The sequence below is a fragment of the Vigna unguiculata genome, chromosome 3 (assembly GCF_004118075.2).
Source record: "Vigna unguiculata cultivar IT97K-499-35 chromosome 3, ASM411807v1, whole genome shotgun sequence".
In the NCBI taxonomy this organism is placed as follows: Eukaryota; Viridiplantae; Streptophyta; class Magnoliopsida; order Fabales; family Fabaceae; genus Vigna; species Vigna unguiculata.
Genome location: NC_040281.1, coordinates 56,215,451 through 56,236,046, shown reverse-complemented (window position 1 = coordinate 56,236,046; position 20,596 = coordinate 56,215,451). Strand labels below are relative to the sequence as shown.

The 20,596-nt window shown below is 25.9% G+C and overlaps 1 non-coding gene across 1 annotated transcript; it reads right to left on the bottom strand.

Annotated features, from left to right (window-relative positions):
- Window positions 1–544: 544 nt before the first annotated feature.
- Window positions 545–618, bottom strand: TRNAI-AAU. Its single transcript has one exon. It is a non-coding gene; the product is annotated as a tRNA-Ile (tRNA).
- Between the last annotated feature and the right edge of the window lie 19,978 nt (window positions 619–20,596).

Here is a 20,596-nt window from a genome sequence, read left to right as displayed (position 1 = left end):
GTAATGAAGTTATAGTAAGTTTGCGAATGTTTAATAAAAAATGATGAATGAGGGAGAAGGAGTGGGAATAAGAAGAGAGAAGGGTAATTGGATAATGGGGAAATGGGAAAGACAAAGTTGTGGGTTAAATCAAATTGACAAACTTTCTTTCATGGTGTCGGGCATGTGTGTTTGGTAGAAGGTGTCAGTGATACACTGACAAAAGAGTACATGCATTTCCATGCAATTGTCGCAAAAACTGTACACGTGCATCACTCTTCTCACCCTCGACAAAACAAAACCACCCACAACGCTGTTGCTAAATTCCAACCAAAACACAACTAATCTTCTTCTGTCTTCCTATTCCTCCTCACATTAATACCAGTAATGTCTTTCACTTTTCATTCATTATTCCATTATTCTATGCTAATCTCACATGTTGCTACCTGGATCACTGTGGCTTTATGTGCTTTCATGCTTCTCATTTCGAATACAACTTCATTTTTTTCTCATTTCTTAATTGCAGCAGTAAATCCATAAAAAATAACATAAAACGTGAAAATTCTGGCCCATGCAGGTCTCGAACCTGCGACCTTCGCGTTATTAGCACGACGCTCTAACCAGCTGAGCTAATAGGCCTGTTTGATATATAAGCATATAGAATTTTTATAAACGTAAAGTTCATTGTCGATGTTGTTAATTTTAACTTGTATACCTTAAAATATGATTTATAAACAATCAGAATTAGGAGTAAGAATATATGAGTTTTATATTATACGAAAATAATATTATTAGTTATGTATATTTATTTGTATTAGATATATTTAAATTCATAAAAAAATATTACTAGTTTTTATTAATTAATTAAATATATCTAGGTATAATAAGTGACAAGTACAATAGGTTTTACATATTCAACTAATAAAAAAATAACTAACTATTATATCAATATGAAATTTCTAAGGACTTTAGCAAAAAGAGCTATGTGTCCTAATAATTTGTAGAACTTCTACAAATAAATAAATAAAACTTATATGCGCAAACTCAATCTAGTCAATGTTAAAGGGATATTTACGTTTATTAACTAAGATAACTTCTAATTTGAATTGAAAGAGAAAAAAGCTTGTAGCTTGAATTAGCTCTAAACTAAACAACTTTTATCATTATGCATTTCTTTTATCGCATGAAAGTTTTTTTTTTAAGTTAAACTGGTCTAATCTAATGTTATACTGGTTAAAACTATGTTCCTTTACTTTTAAAATATACACTTATTTTTTTTTAAAATTCAATAAAATATACCCCCCTTAATTTGTTAATTATATTCATTTCTATTATGTTTTTACTAAAGTAATATCTGTATTTTATATTTTTAATAAAACAATATTTTCCTCTCTCAATATATAAAGTAAAAATAAAAATTTTAAAAACCCAAAATAGGTAATTTTCTTTTATAAAAGTTAAATGATTTTATTATTATATAGTACCATCATTAAAAATATTATTTTAACTCAATTGTAAATTGTCCTATAAAAATATTTTCTTAAGAAAACGTTGTCTTAATATAAAATTAAGTAAATACTAATAAAATATGCGACTAAATTTATTAATTTATTATTACATTGAAATAGAATTTTAATAATGTTGAGTGTTATTTTATTAATAATGTTTTAGAATTAGAAAAAAAAAAGTGACATTTAAATACATCGTGATGTATATTCTTATAATTGCATCTTTTAATTTTTTATACGTCTGATTTTAATTTTAAATTCATAGTTTTAACCAAGTTGTAGCCAATATTTTATTTTTAAAATAAATAACAAAAGTGCAAGAATCAGTTTTTCTTATAATTTATACCGTCATGTAATACTTATGTTGTCAAACGTTACCTAGTTAAAAATCAAACGCATGTTTTAGTCAAGAGGATAATAATCGAAACGTAAGATAAGTAATGTAACCAACATTTTGTTACGACATAAAATAAAGAAATTGTAAAAATATTGGATTTAAAAAAAGATGGTTGATTAATTTAGGATTAGCAAAAGTGTTTAGAATGAGTGAAGTAATAATTGAGTAGTGTGAAGTAGTGATAAGAGGAGAGAAAGTGGAAGAATAATGATAATGAGAAAAAAAAGTGTAAAGTAAATGGATGGCATAATAATGAGATTTATGAGATGAAAGGAGGAAAAGGAAAAGCAGGGAAAGTAAGATTGGGCAAAAGGAGTGATTGCCAGCTAATTAGATGTACTTAAGCAAACAAGAGGAACCCACCACACTAACCACTCTCATTCAAAATCTCTAATCTAATCAATCACTGCCAACTCAACACACTCAAAATTAATTAAGCTTCAAATTCATTTTTATTTTATTTTATGTAAATTTTTAATTCAAAAAATTATAGGTTTACAAAAATTGAAATTTAATAAAAGAATATATAAATTCTCATCATTTTTAAATTTAAACCTTTCGGATATCTTTTGAGGATAGGAACAAAGAGAGTCTAGCCTCATTTTATTATCATGTCTATTTTATTTATTTTTTGTTAAATTAGTGAATTAGCATCCTATAGTGATAGAATTAAAAATCGTCGAAGAATGGGGTAGATAAAAATAAGGGTTAAGTATGTTTTTAATCTTTGAACTTTGGTCAAAAATTGAAATTCGTTCCTGGTCGAAACTTTGAAAAATTTTAGTCCTTACACTTTAAAAATAAATGAATATAGTCCTTTTAACCCAATTATGTTGACTTCTTTCAACATGTAGAATGTGTTTCATGTTAATATTGTAGTTGTTTACGCCGTTTGACACATTCTCAGTTCAATATTTACTGAGAAATGCGTTCGAAACCTAAAGAATAGTTAACAAAAAAATTGGGTTAAAAGGACTATATTCATTCATTTTTAAAGTTTAGGGACCAAAATTTATTAAAGTTTTAACCAGGTACGAATTCCAATTTTGGATCAAAGTTGAGGGACTAAAAACATATTTAACCCTAAAAATAAATATGTAACTATAATAAGAGGAGAAAAAAAAATTTCGTCACTAACATAAATTATCGTTCCTAATTTATTGTGGAATATTTTGAAAGCTTTATCAGAAAAAAAAAATACCAATGGGTTATAAATAATTTATATAAGAAATTATAATTCTATTTCTAAACAAAAATCCTAAGAATTTGTCAATTTTTTTTATATATATTTTTCAATTTTCTCATATTTACTTAATAAAAAAAAACATTTAAACTTATTCTTTATGTAAAAATTTACTACAATTAGCTATTATTTAAAAGCATGGTTAGTCTGTTGCAACGTATGAGACTAATGTTTGTAATTTTTGAAGATATACATGGAAGGAAGGGTATGCCGTAATAGAGAACAACGGATAAAAAGTTATATGCCTTTCTAAAAAAATTTAAATTATTTTATTCGTTTAATATAACAAATATAAGTTGTAGGTTTATTTTGTATAACACACACACACACACACACATATATATATATATATATATATATATATATATATATATATATATATATATATTTTCGATCAGACTCAAGTTACTCCGACAGATCATTATGAATAATGACTATCGCGTTCTTAAAATATTATTTATTTTAAAGCGTAAATTTCTGTCACACATATTTTAAAATAAAAGGAGTAAGGAATATCTAGACTTTTAAGTTATATGAAATTTATTAAGTTTACAAAAACAATGTATATAAAATAATTTTTTATTTCAAAAATAAATTAATTATATAATTTTATTTCCGTTCTATTTCACTTAAATAATTTCGCCGTACATGTTGGAGTTGATGAAAAAAATTGTTATTTAATAGGTCAGCGAGGACTAAATGCTTTTTGGATGATAATAATAACATAGTTTTGAATAAAAGGTCAAATGGTCAATATTTGACTGTTTACGCGAAAAAAAAAAAGAGAAGAAAATAATGATTGAATTTGAAATTACTTATTCAAGCACATCATAAGTTCAAAATGCGACGGACTACACTGGTTAAGCATAACATATTACCATCATAGTAGTATATTCTTATAAGAATTTTCTATACCAATAAATGAAACTATGTCTTTTAAATATTATTAATATACTAAATTAACTTTGAACTTTTAAATTATTTTCTTGTTATTCATTAATCAAATCATAAGTATATATAATATTTCACTAATAATAAATAAAGAAAAATTAAATTGCACAAAAATTATAAAATTAACTAATATATATTTTTTAAAGGAAAATGATATTTTAACTCATTTTTTTGAACCACTTTTAACCTATTACTTTGATCACCATTAGATCATTTATTTTGATTCTTTTTAGTGATGTGATGTGATGATCTAATGATAATTGAAGTGATAGATTAAAAGTGGATAAAAAAAATGGATTAAAGTATTATTGTCCTTTTATAAATCATGCAGAGAGGGAATAATATTTTGGGGATTAAGTGGGCCTTTATATTCCTTACATTTTTTTTTCATGCATAGTTTAGTAGATCCACATTATCTTTCCAATTTATTTTCCCACTAGCTACCTAGACATGAAAGAAAAATTAAGTTAATAATAATAAAAATGTAATATGTTAAATACATTTCTATTTAATAAATTCTTATTTACATGTATAATTAATTGCCAATCCCTTTCAACATATTATCTTTATTTCGATCCCCATATTAAATCTCAATTAAAAAAATGAATTCCTAGTATTTTAAAATACATTTCTATTTAATAAATTCTTATTTACATGTATAATTAATTGTCAATCCCTTTCAACATATTATCTTTATTTCGATCCCCATATTAAATCTCAATTAAAAAATAAATTCCTAGTATTTTAAAATATATTATATTATTTACAAGCATTTATATCCTGTTTTTTATTTACTCAATCATATATGTTAAATATTAACGAAGATGGTTATATTGGATTTAACTTCGGAATCTTTAAGTAATAATCCCTAGATAAAAAAGAAGAGTTTAAAAGCTATTAAAAAATAGATATTTTCTAAAGAAAAAATTAATGAACATTTTTTTAACTAGGAACGCTAAAATGAGTTAATTATCTCATCACATATAAGCTTAAAATGAGTCAAAACGTCATACTTTTTAATTAGTAAAATATTGTAACCCATGACCATTCATTTGATAGATTAGTATGTTGACTCACTTAAGAATGTTTTTTTCTATCAACTTATCTTACATGTTTATTATACTACAATTAAGGAGAATTAACTTATTTTATCTGTTAATAATAGTTCAATCAAAGTCCATCTATTTCACCAAACAATATAATAAGATAATACTTAAAAATTAAACTCTCAACCTACATAACTTAACTTGTCAAACAAATAGCTTAAATATTTAAATTATTCAAACATTATTTAACAATATTATAATATTTAAAAAGATTAAATTGTCAAAATAAATAATTAAAAATATTAAATAAATGTAATAAAAAAACTCATAAAAGATGGTAAAAAAATAATAAAGAGTTATTGTTGATAAGGTACGAATCACCTACCATCAACCTCATTCGAACCTATTCAATCCGAAGGTTAATTGAGTTGAATTAAATTTAACCCACGTTTTAAAAAATTGATTTTTTTTCAATCCAACCCAATTCGAACCTATAATATGTGAGATTGACGCATGAGTTAGAACCCATCTTACCATAAAATAATGTGCACAAATGCTCACTCAAAGACTAAGATCTAATGTGTCATACTTTTTTTTTACTCAATGAGTTACGTTGAAACTTATGTACTATAATTACACCTCCATTTTAAATAAGCTTATCCATGATGACAATTCCATTTTCCTTCTTAGTGTCCTATATATGATTAGACGTTTATTCAACCAAAATTACCCCACCAAATACATTTCAAGGCAACACTATAAATTTGATGAAATGTATTGATGTTTTGGTTTCTAATGTATAGTTATTTCTAACATCCTTCAAATTGAAACATGTAAATTTTCAATGTCCAATTTGTGGAGTAAATTTCAAAATTATTGATTGCCCATGTATTTGTAAAAGTGTCTAAGAAATTGTAAATAAGTTGAAGTATATATCTAGACTTGTCAACTTACAAGGGTAATCTCTAACCTACACTTAGATAGGTCTCCTTTTAGAGGGGGGGGGGGGGGGCAATTGAAGGAGGAGTTAAGGTGTGTTTTGCTCCATTACAATACTTTAATTAACTCTTAAAAACAATAACTTTAGCTTGGGTCATATATCGAGTCAGACGGTCTTGGGCCAAAAGGTCAAGACAGGTTGGCCTAGGTCAAAGGTCAAGACGAGACGTTTTGAATGAAAATTTAAGACAGGCTGTCTCGCACTGAGGGTCAAGTTGGGTTGACCCGGGACCAAGGTGGAGACGGGCCAAAAATTAAGACAGGTCGAATCGGGTCTAAGGTCAAGAAAGGTCATCCCGAGTCAAACCAAAAGTTAAAATAGGTTGGCCATGACTGAAGGTCAATATAGGTCAACTCGAACCAAAGGTTATGACAGACCAGTCTGGACTAAGTCAACCTTGATCGAAATTCGATCGAGTCGACTCTTCAATGAGAAGCTTTTTAACCCTTGAACTTTTTTGGTCCCAATTCACGTGAGTCAGAGTCAAGTCATATGGAGTGAGTTAAATTGACAACTATACATATAATTTTCAAATATAAATATTTGTTCTTATGTATTTTAAAGTAAAGAGACCATTTTAAATTTAATCACGAACGAAAAGAAAGTTAAGTTCGACATGTATGCTTATTTGACTATGACATTATAAATTAAGTTGTCGCAAATTTATATATGTTAAGCTAACTTCTAAATGTTCTTCTTTCGTTAAACTACTCAACACTGACATAGGTATTTTCTTCATAAAATTTTAAAAACTCAATGATAAGTCAATTTTGAATACATTGATGATGCGGTCATCGTGTTCGATTCTTTTTGTTATGCAACAAAGGTATAGGTGAAGAAAAGAATAAACACTTGATTAAATATATCAATTTTTTTTTTTTTGCTATGTTGAATTGGAAAAACATTAAAATTGGTGTTTAATGGGAGATCTTGTCATCTCTCTTTCAAATAGAGATATTCTTATATAAAAACTTTAACAAGTTACAATATTTGTGAATAAGTAAATGTATAATTTAAAAGTTAGTGTCAACACACAAGTTCGTTGAATGAATAAATTTATTTTAAAATAAAATTTTTAAAAAAATGATTTTTAGTTAATGATAATTAAAAAAAAGATGAAATAAAATTTTCTTCCAAGATTTTCAAACTTTAATTTTAGCAAAAAAGAAGAAGAATAGTTGAAAAAAAGAAAGAAAGGAAAGCCAATTTATTTTTAATTACCACACACTCTTCTAATAATTAGAAGTAATATTTTTTCTAATAATTAGAATCAATAGTACTATTGATGATTGATATTGTGTATTGATATTGCAAGGTGTGAATATAAATATAAAGTTTGTCATACGAAAAAGAGGATTGAAAAAAAAAATATTCTCTAGACTTCCTCTCTACTTCTCGTTACCCCCCACACAAACACACATCCTTTTTATCTCCTTTGACAAAAATAAAAATAGAAAAGGAAGCAAGAAAAAAAGAAGAGAAAAGGTAGTTATAATACAAAATGAGAGAGTGAGATTGATACAAGAGAAGAGGATTTGAGAGGTGAAGAAGATATGTCAGTGTCATTATTATTTTTATTTATTCATTCCTTTTTTCTTATATTATATTTTAATATTGAACACGTTTTTGTTTTACACCTAACTATGGCCTTTTGCTTAAGCGATATGATTTTCTATTATACATAAATATTTTATTCTAAAAATTATAAAGAATAATTTTCTTCATTTCTTGTAGTGTTTGTCCGACCGCTCGCGTCGTGTGACACCAATTTTTTAATTTTTTTTCTAAAAAAATATAAAAAAAATATAAAGAATTAAAAAAAAAATATTTTCTTTGTTTCATTTTTGTGTCTATGAGGTTCGCTTACGTCGCATGACAGTCATCTCTAAATAATTAAAAATACCAAAAAAACATAATTTATTTTTTTAAAATTCACCAAATAAAAATCAAATCTGTTCTCAAATAGTTTTTTTTTTTTTTTTACGTAATCTGATTCTCCATTGTGAATGGTAGGGATGGCAATTTGGGCCTGGCCCGCGGGCCCGGCCCGCAGGCCCGCATAAAAAACGCGGGGCGGGCCAGGATAATGAGCCCGCAGGCCCGCGCGGGCTCGGCCCGCATAGGCCCGCGGCCCGCACGGGCTAGCCCGCGGCCCGCGCGGGCCGGCCCGCAAGCCCGCATAAAATTTAAAAAAAAAAAAAAAAACTTGCACTTGTGTATATTAATTACTTCTTTTATGGACTCTTGCATTAACATTTCAAATTCTTGTATAATTGGAAAAGACAAGTATTATGTAATTCTTAATGTGCTAAAATTTAAAGAATACATTGTGTATGTCATAGTATGAATATGATGAACATGTTGAATTATCAATTTATCATCTAATTCCCCAAAGTCTTTACTTAATTTTGTGAACTTCTTAAAGTTTCCCAATTTTTAAACATTGAAAGTTTTATCATAAAAAAAAATAAATTTAAAAATTTAAAAAAAAAAAAATGCGGGCCAGCCCGCGGGCCCGCGGGCCAACCTTTATGCGGGGCGGGCCAGAGTATGTGGCCCGCATAAAATGTGCGGGGCGGGGCGGGCCGGCCCGCGGTGTGCGGGCCTTATGCGGGGCGGGCCTAAACGGGGCGGGCCGGCCCGCATTGCCATCCCTAGTGAATGGAGATATGTAGGAGCGATCATTAATCCTGATTGAATAAAAAAAATTATTTTTTTTGTAAATTCATTTATTATTATTTTCAAAAAAATAAATATTTTAAAAAATCACATCCTTTTTACACTTTTACTAAAAGGTATGTTTTAAAAAGGACTTTTTGGATGCTAATACCTACCTGACTGATAGTTAACCGATCCTCGAATCCAAAATTTAATTTTTTTTATACATCGTCTTATTTTGTGATTCTTCCGTAATTATTCAAAATAAACTATCATAACAAATTCAGACTATTTTTTAAAATTTTATTTTTTGTTTGCTGTCCGTCGACGGTTAGGAGCAGAGACAGAGAAAAAGGAGAGTGTGAAGGTGCGGGAAAAGTGGAGTGTGGTAGATATGGCAAAAACAAGGGAAAGAGATGAAAAAAAAGTTGATTTGGGTCCCAAAAAGAAACACGCGTACTTGTGTTTTATTTTAGTTCTCCCTGGGGTTGGGGTTGGGTGGTTGTTTTAGGCTGAGACGGAGTCATGGCTGGTGGAGGTGTGTGCAGCAACACGCAGACGCAGTGGAGTGGGGTTATACCCCATGTGCCGCCATATGATCCCGAAATTTTTGTTCCTCGTTTCAGGCCTTATTTCCTCTCCTTTTCCATTTCTTTATAACTGTCTTCCCCCTCCTATACCCGCACCCACTTCACGTCTTTTCCACGCGCCTCTTCAAATTTCATATCTTTCTGGTGTCTTATCTTTCAGGTAATCTTGAGAGGGACACCGGAGAACAACATCTCCATGTCAAGAAAGAATTCTAAATTAGTAGCAATGGTCTTCAGAATTAATTTATAGACTTTGTTACAAAATAATAATAATTAATATCATTAAGGATTGATGCATGCAGATTATGATTCTTATAGAGAGAAAGGAGTCTATTGTACTCTTCATTGGTGTAAAATTACATTTTGTATTATATTTACAGAAAAATAATGAAAAAACATGTGCGGCACTATTTTTGTAAACAATTTCTTTTTTATGTCAAATTGTTAGGAATTCAATATAAAACTTGTTATTTATATCGAATTAACATAGAATATAATTAAATGTTGAATTTTATGTCAAATCTATTATACTTTAACATAAAATTGTTTAAATTAGGACTCTCACAGTTTTTTTCTTGTGATTTCTCCTACTTTTCTTTCTCATTTCTTTGTTGAGGACAACGACAACTATGATGATGTTGTTGTATGAGTGTTTGTAAACATTTATGAGATCATTTTTGTGATTTGAATTAGTGGTTATGAGTGTTTGACAGTGATTGTGATCTTTTTCCAATTGTATTGAAACTTTTTGGGTTTAAATGCATTTGTCGATAGGTGGTTAGATATTTACAATACCATTTAAATTAAACGTTATTATTTTTTGAATCTCAATCACAATAATACATGAATGTCTCATAATTAATTACATATAAATCAACACTAATATTTTGCTATATTTTAAGTTTTAAATTAAAACAAAGTCAATTAAATTTTAAAAAACTAACGAATACACAGACGTTGTATATTCACATTTTTTAATTTTCAAGAAATTTAAGTTAAGATCAATAACAAATATATAATTTTTAAAATAGTTGTTAAATATAAAATTAAAAAAATAAGATATGTAAAAAGAAAATTTAAATAATAGTTTAAGACAAAATAAATTTCTAGAAAAATGATCAAAAGTAAATTATTTATAAAATAATTATTTTTTAAAATAATTAAGGGTAAAACGGGTATTATGAAATATGGACAAAAAAAAAAATTATTTTATTTATAAAATAATTAAGGATAAAACGGATATTATGAAATGTGGATAAAAAAGAGGAATCCTCTTTATTATTATAGATAGAAGATATAGATAGATAGATAATGCGAAAATGATATCGCATATACAAATTTAAGTTGGATATTTTATCTAATGTGAATCATAAATTTAAGTTTTGAATCTACGTGTACCTACGTTCACATTGAACTACTAAAAAATCATAAATATACGTAAAAATCATGTTTTGTATGTTTTGTAATAATGCTAAGATAAAATAACTCATCACATCAAATTTAGTATAGAAAAATATAATTTTTAAATCTTGTGAACATTAAAGCTTTTGAAAGAGTATAAAAATAAGGAAAGAATTAAAGATATTTTTTTTAATATCTTTTTTGTTTTTCAAGAACTAATATTTATAAATAATAATATGACACAATATCATGTGTTGCTTCTTTCACACCCACCTTAAATCGCGTAATTGCATAGCAGATATGAACAAGAAACGGTTACCAAAGGTAAATAAAGTAGTATGTGTTATTACTTATAAGATAGTACATAGAGATGACAAATAAACCCGTCCCCGTGAGTATTACCCGAACCCGTCTCCATTTTGACGGGGAATTCCGCATTAACTGGGTATGGGTATGGGGAATCTCCGATTTTTTCGATTGGGTATGGGGATGGGGATGAGGATGAATATATCCCCACCATAATACTCGTCCCCGCTATATCTCCATCCTCCTTTAAATTATTAAAATATTCACAATTAATTAAGTAACCCTATATATATATATATATATATATATATATATATTCTTTCTATTTTTTTATTTCTTCTAAATATTTGGTTTGTCATGAAACTCATTCGCATCTCCAATATATTTTTTATCTTATCATAACCTTTATGTAATTATGTTAAAATGATGTATGTCAATTAAAAAAATTTATGTCTAACATTTGAATATTTCTATTATTTTTTAATATTTTTATTTATTGTATATTTTCCTTTCACATGAGAATGTTTAATACTCTAAATTTAAGTGTTTAATAGGATAAACATTTCATTTACTAGGCAATATAGAAAAAAAAGTCTTTACTTATTATTATTAATTTTTGTTTTCATTTGAAGAACTCTTTTATTTCGCTAAAACAATTTTTGTTATTTCTCAACCATTGAGTATATATGTTGATATTTGAAAAATTTTCTTAGATCTCTAAGATATTTTTCGTCTTATCATCCCTTAATTATACATTTGTTTTTCTTTGTGCAATTCCTTCCAATAGTCTCCAAATTGTTTATAAGACACACACTTGTTATTTTTTTTAATATTTCTATTTTTGTTTATTTTCATCATGTAGAATATTATTTCGATAAATTTTATCTAATTATTTTTTATTTTCTAACTCATTACAATCATACTTTAATTTTTTCACTATAGTTGTATAAATAATTTTTATTTACTACAATATACAAATTTAATGTAATTGCCATGAATATTCTTTTACCACCATCCAACATATATTGTGATTCAAAAGATACAATATCTATATTAAAATTTTATTATTATGTTTATTATTTATTTTTTGCGTCATTTTAATCAAGTGATGTATTATAACTTTTATTAGTGTATAAAAAATAGATTCATTATAATTTAAAAAATTGAAGTAAACAAACATTTAAAATATATTTTAATTTAAATATTTTTTTCCTTTTATATTTTTTTAAAAATATTTTTTTCCTTTTATATTTTTAAAATTTATCAACTATGTTTCATTAATGTTTTCAAATTTAATAAATGTTTTGATTCTCATCAAATTTTATTTGGTATTATAATCTAAAATGTAAACAATTATAATTTATTTCAAAGTGTTTGATATCGAAGAAACAACCATACTCCTAATATTAAATATTTAATAATATTATGTTTCATTTACCGTAATATTTTATAAAAATTAACTAAAATTAATATTAAAGTAGTAAGAAAACGGGGTATAGGTATAGGTACGAGATTACACCCGCTACCCGATGGGGATGAGGATAGGACAAAAGTTTGATACCCGTTGGGTTTGGGTATGGGGATGGGGATGAATATTTTTTACGGGAATGGGTATGGGATAGTGAAACCCGTCCCCGCCCGCCCCGTTGCCATTCCTAATAGTACACGGATACGATACATATACATGTATCGCAGATATCGAATTTATTTTAAGAATATTATGATATGACACGTGATATATGAATATTAAAAGGTGTATAATAATTTTTAAAAATAAGATAAATATATGATTGTTACTTTGTGAATTCAAATTAAAATCTTTGTAACTAATGTTAGTGAACAATCTAGAAACCAATTCATAATAGAAATTATTATCGTTATCAATTTAGGGACCAATTATAATTTTTTCAACTATTTTAGTTGTCGATAATGTTTAGTTTATAAAATTGTCACTATAGTAACTAATTATTTTTTGTCATTAAAATTAGTCATTATTCAAAATAAAAATTGTAGTCTATTGAGATTTCATAAATTAGATATTTTATTGATAAGTATCGATAAAATATTTTAAAGTATCGGTGCACCATAAGTTGTTACTTTGTTTTATTTGCACGATATAAAATAAGAATTAAATAGACAATATATGATAGGAAAAAAGAGTTTCGAAAAGAAAAAAACTGATTTAAAATAATCTACAATAAACAATTTAAGATTTTGTAAATTTATAATAAAATATTTATCAACATACTTTTGTTAAAGTATTTAATGTGTAGCTAACATACTCAATCTGTTTTTTTTTTCAATTTTGGGTAATTTTATTATTATTGATGAGTTTGGAAACTCTAGACTAGATTATCACTAACTGATAAGTAATTTTCTTTATCAATTTGTGTTTTTTTTATTAACCTTATAAAATGTTAGCTGAACCGATACAATAATTTTATTTATTTTTAAATAACTTTAAAAGATGTCATTTTTTAGGTGGGTTAAACCGCCGTTTTTTTGTGTGTTTAAAAGTCCATCTTTAAATAGGTTAAACCATCATTTTTTTGAATCCGTTGCTTTTGTACACGCAAAAGTTAGATAACTTCAATGTATATGGAATGGGTTAAAATTTGATGCACATTAGACTCATTAGAGTCGATCTTCTCATTTTTTGTGTATTTAAGTGGAACTATGATCACATGATTTCTTGTAGTGACCTGAGAATAATGTTAGGCACACTCCTAAATTATAACAAAGGATAGTTATGAATAGTTATGAAAGTAAATTGAAGATGCTAAACAAAGGGCTAATTAGTCCTAAATGGGTTCAAGAAGAATGGTAGATGGAAGATGAAGAGTCTACATAGGGTGTGGATGACTCTTTTAAGATAAAAAAAAAAAGTTCAGCAAATAAGGAAGAACTATAGCAATCCTTTGAAAGCACAAATGAACACTTTCAAAAGGACTTAAGTTGAGTCATTATTGAAGTAATCAGATTTTAAGTTATGAATTAATTAATTTTGGTTCGTACAAGGAAGGAGAAATGACTTGGAATTCCATTATGATACACATGGACTAATGAAGTTTTAAAGACAAGGTGTCCATTGCTTAAGCAAAATAACTATATATTTTACTTACTTTAAATGTGATACAAAAATGTTAAAAAATAGTTAGAATGATATGAGAAAAAAATCAATGCTTCAGAAAATAAACAAAATAATTATTATGATAAGTGAAGAAGAGTGTCGGACATTAAAGCTATAAATCATATTTTGTTGAAGGTTTTATCGATTACAAAAATTGGTAGAACCTTAAAGTTTAGGTCATTATCACACAAATCTGTGGAATCTTTTGAACTCCCGAAGAAGATTAGACCTATCACCAATCCTATTCAAACTCAAAATAACTATGTCTATGATGTATTTCCTATAAAGATTATCGATCAAAGAATCAAATAGTTATGTTGTAAAATCATATGAACCCAATAAACCATATATATTGGCAGACTTTAGAAGGTCAGCAAAAGCCATGACCCTCCTAAGTTATTTTAATTTTTTTTGAAATATTTTTAAAATTGATTTTTATTTTTTTATAAAATATAATATTAATAAAAAACAAAGAATAATAAAATTTATTGAGATACTTTTGTTGTATTCTCATCTTAAGTCTCTCACATATTGTATTCATTTATTATTCTTGCATCTCTTCTTTTTGTTCTTTGTTTTAAAAAAGAAATAGAAAGTTATATATAAATTCAATCTCTCGCTCTTAGTTCTTATCCGTTGTCTTCTAAGATAAAAAAATTAACTCTCAACCTTCTCCTGATAGAAAAATATTAGTTTGATATTTAGATTTTTTTTCATCTTATGAGTTTTTTTTATATTTATTTTTTTATGAATATAAAAAAATTATGTATTATATGTTTTTTCATAACTATTTCTTATTTGTTACTTGATTATCATATTCTTTTTAGTAATTATGTCTCTTAATTTTTTATTAGATTTTGATAAATTATTTTTCGGTCTTAATTTTTGTTTAAAAAGATATATTGATGAAAAATAAAATAGTAGATTCAGTTTTTGTAAAGTGATAAAAGGAAATATATCCTTTAGGATAACAAAAATACAAAATTACTTTTTCATTTGTTTTCATATTAATTCTTTTAAATTATAGGTGAAATATTTCATATTAATTTTTTAGAACTTATTATAAGAGATGATATTAGAAAAACTAATTTAAACTCAGTTTCATATCAAATACAATTTTAAAACTATAATTTTTATAAGGAAAAACATTCAAGAATTTGAATACTAAATTATATATATATATATATATATATATATTATTAATAATAATAATTAAATATATAAAATTTTAGTACTTATCCGAAATTTTAGTCCAATTTAGTCTCTTATCTTTAATAAATGGTTGAATTTAATTCTTTTAACCAAATTTAACCAAATCTTGTTAAGTTCATTTGACGTTTTAAACGCGTTTTTAAGTAAACAATAAAGCGAAAGTGAGTTAAACCACGTAAACAACTCAAATACTATCATGAAATACGTTTAAAACGTTAAATAAACTTAAAAAAGTTTGGTTAAAATGACCAAATACAAGTATTTTCAAAGTTGATGGACTAAATCAGTCTACAATTTCGAGAAGGAATTATTTCCAATTTCCACCGAGAGTTAAAGAATAAAAAACATATTTAACTATATATATATATATATATATATAAATTTAATATCGTTAACTATATCTATATTACCTATAATGCACACAATTCTTTTTCCACTTTTATCCTTTAAATAACAATTTTTTTTTAAATTACAATAATTACTTTATCAATTTTATTCTTTTAAGTAATTTTTTTTAAATTTAATTATATTTTTATTTGACAATTTTTTAAATTTATTTTAGTAAAATTATATAAATCATCATAACAAAAGGTGAACATGCTTACGTATGTATTTTTACTAATATTAATTGTCCGATAATGTGTCACTTGGAAAATTTGTTAACTGTATGAGTAAGCAAATTTGCAAAAAAAAAAATATATTTCTTTGTTTCAAATGATATTTTGAACGTAAAATTATATTATTTAAATGTGAATAAAATATATTTACGTTAATAGGGAAAAATAAAAAAGTATTGGCATAAAAAAATAAAAATGAATGGTTAACTAGCATGCAAATGAAGCATTAGTAGAGACGGTCAGAAAATAATGACGGCAAGTTGTAAGAGTAAGTTTGTAGTTTGGTGTAACAATTAGCAAGAAATGGGTCTGCTATGCACACGCCTATACAATACAAGTCCAAACTTTTCTCATCTTTCTTCTCACTCTCTCACTCATTTTCAGCCAAGGGTTAAATGAGCTTCACATATTTTAGCTCAAGAGAGAAGAAAACCCAAGGTAATTTTCTTCTCAGTATTTCCCCTCATTATTTTCTTATGTAGTTTTCTAGCCTTTGTTCAATTAGTTTAATTTAAGTTTACGTTGACAAAATATTATCTTCATTTTTTTTAGTTCAAGTATTGTGTAACCAATGATCACAATCTACCGTATCTCAAAGTGAATATTTTTTATCTATAATATATATATATATATATATATATATATTTTTTTTTATATTAATATTTTATTATTTTAATTTCATCTTTAATTATTATTTTATAAATATTTTATTTTTCTAATTTTACATTTAACAACTATTTTAAAAATTAATTATATATATTTTATTGATGTTAACTCAAATTTTTATTTTTATGAAAATTAAAATATTTTTGTCCCGCCTTTCTTTTTGCTAACAAATCATAAAATAGATTCATTATTTAAGTTTAAAACTCATTCGAACAAAATTTTATACAAAAGAATTAGAAATGAAACAAAAATATTTTTTCAATTACTTAGATAATATAAAGTTAACAAATTCTCAAACTGACTTTTCATAATGAAAATGTGAAGGCGTAAGAGTTGTAAGTCAATTTTTTTGGAAATTTAAAATAATAAAAAAAACAACACAAACATCCAATATAATCAATAATTTCAATTTATAATCTCCAATCAAATATTGTGTAGGTCGATCATTTTTATGCTTATGGTCAATCTTGACTATTAATTTTTTTTGGAGTTTATATACTTTGAATTTTAATATTTTATCATAATTACTAACACAACAAAAATAAGTATATAATTACAACTATAAAATAAATTATATATATTTAATGGATTGTTATTTATTTTTTCAAATTATTGTATTGATCAATAATTAAATAAAATCTACAATTTTTATCCGTTTTTTTAATGTGAATAATGTGTGCAACAAAATTTATATCTCATTTTATTTTACAATCTTGTTTTAATAAATTATTGCATGAAAAAAGATCGTTTCATGTAAATGTACTTCCTATTATTGTTAAAGGTTGACATTTTCAAGGCTAGTTGATAAATTCTTTAAATTTAGATGATTAAGAGTATCTCAAAAGTAAAATAATAAAAAGTTAAAATTTTAAAAACATTTTCTCTTAACAAATGTTATCAACATTCTTCATCATATATTTATTCATACTAATTAGAGATGACAACTACGGATAATGCTTACCCACTATCTAACTTGTGAAAAAAAACAAATCCACACGTTTAAAAAATATTCACATATTTTTTTAAAACTTGCGGGTACCCGTACATGCTCGCATACTCATGGATATTTAAATATATATATATATATATATATATATATATATATTATAATTTTATAAAATATAATTATAAAAAATATAATATAATATAAATTAAATTTTAATTTTAATTAAATTTAACTTAATAAAATATAAATGAAATTTTAATTTTAATGTTTTGCGGATAATGGATACCCGTTGGTACCAGTAGTATGATACCCACACTCGACATGTTTATAAATAAATATTAAAATACCCGCTACTCGCGGATAATAAATACTCGCAGTACTCAGTGACGAGCAAATCTTGATACAAAATTTTGAAGGGACCAAAATAATATACTTAAATTTTATATATTTAATTATTGTCACTAATGTAACAAAAGTATATATAATTTAGTATTAAAATCTCCATAAATTTTCACAATTTCATCTCTTTCCACGGATATTCCCATAATGTTTTCTCATAATAAATTCCGATTAATTAATATGAATCTTTTTCCACTTATAATTCAAAAGAATTAATATGATGCTTTCCACTTATAGTTCTTATAAAATATTAAGAAAGGGTTCCTCTCATCCAATAATTGAATCCTTAGTATCTTGAAAACAGGTGAAGAAATAAATTTGTATTGTTTTCATCTTCACTGATATATTTCCTTTTATCACTTAAAAAAATGAATATATTATTTTATTTTTCATCAATATACCTATTTTTAAAAAAATTAAGACTAATTAATATGAAACTTCCCACTTATAATTTAAAAGAAGGGTTAAGTATGTTTTTAGTCCTTGAACTTTGAGCCAAAATTGGAATTCGTCCCTGGTCGAAACTTTGATAAATTTTGGTCCTAAAATTTAAAAATGAATGAATATAGTCCTTTTAACCAAATTTTCTTAACTTTTTTTTAGGTTTCGAACACATTTCTCAGTAAATATTAAGCCGAGAATGTGTCAAACGGCATAAACAACTCTAATATTAACATGAAACACAATTCACATGTTGAAAAAAGTCAACGTAATTGGGTTAAAAATAATTATATTCATTCATTTTTAAAGTTTAGGGACCAAAATTTATCAAAGTTTCGACCCGGGACGAATTCCAATTTTTGACCAAAGTTCAGGGACTAAACCCTTAAAAGAATTAATATGAAATTTGCCATTTATAATTCTTTGAATATTAAGTAAGGGTCCTCTAGTTCAACCATATTGATTCCTTAGTATCCTGCTGGAAAAGAGAAAGATGAAAAAGTAAATTTATATTATTTTCATTTTCACATTTATCTTTCTTTCTATCACTTAAAAAAATGAATATATTATTTTATTCTCCATCAATATACCTATTTTTTTTAAACAAAATTTAAGACTAAAAAATAATTTATCAAAATCTAATAAAAAATTAAGTGACGTAATTATTACAAAAAATCTATGATAATCAAGTCGCATCTAAAAAATAGTTACGAAAAAACATATAATACATCATTTTTTTTTTCTATATTGATAAAAAAATAAATATATAAAAAACTCATAAAAAAAAACTAAATATCAAACTATTTTTTTCTTCGTTTAAATTCGATTCCTTAATCCATTATGTATTTTTATCTGTACTTTTCTGCTATATTATTTGAACATGAAGGTACCGTGTGATTTTTTTGAGATATTAGCAAACAAAGAAAATTAAAATAAAATTTCCTTAATGTCCATCAAACTAACGCTAAACTGCTTTAAGTAAAAAGTTAATTTGTAAATTAGTGATAACTTAACATTAGTTAAGCCGACACTAATTAGAGTTTATCTTTAAAAGCTAGAACTAACGAATTAACATCCATAGTTATAGCCATAACTTTTATTTGTTAACCTCCGTTTTTAGCCAACACTGGATGAGTCTAAATATTTTCTTTTATTTTAAAATATTGTTAGTATTAGTAAATCCCCTCTTGAATAATACAGCTAACATATTATATGTGCAAAGTTTTTAGTGATATGGGATGTTACGATCCTTATGAATAGAATGTATTTTGATTTTTGGTTTCTATAAAAAATTAAAAGCTAATATATTGAAAAATCCTACAAATTATTAAAAGAATTGTTTTTGTCAAATGTTAAGTAGTGGAATGACACAAGCTTTCCTAATTAAAAAAAAAAAAATAGAAATGAAAATCGTATGAAACATGACCAATACGTTTGTTGTTTATTAGCGTTGGGTTGGGTGAAAGAAGCACTTGGTAGTAAAAAAGAAAACTTTCATACACTCATTATAGTTGCATGGCTCACAAATCTTGAATTTAGTATAATAATTTAGTGAGAGGAAAATGTGTGATTATTTGTCTGGTGGGCATTTGATGTTGGAAAATGGTTTGGATTATTGATTGATTATTAAGATGACAGCTTTGGGAAGTGTGGTTTGATTTTATACGTTGTTTTGTCCGTTAATCACGAATTAGTTTGCTTAATAAACTATTAATTTGGGCGGCTTATATTATTGAACAGTGAAGGGAGCGCGTGGAGTTGGGATAAACTGGACAGATCTAGAGGTGGGCCCAGGGTGTGCCCCCCATAAATGCAACAACCACCGTTAGATCCGGAAAGGTGCATCATAGCCGCATAAATATTAAATGCCATTTTACGCCAGTAAAAGGAAAACTTTACACAGCTTTCTTGATTATAATTGTTATATTTTAGGGGTCTAATCTCCAATGGGATCAAATTAGTCAGCTTTTTAATTAGGGTTCAGTAATGTGTAGTCTCTTGGGCCAGATATTCTTCTAGGGATTGGTGGAAAAACAAAATTAAATTAAAATAAAAAAACCTCATAAAAACTCCTAAATTCTCCTATAAATACCACACCATCTCCTC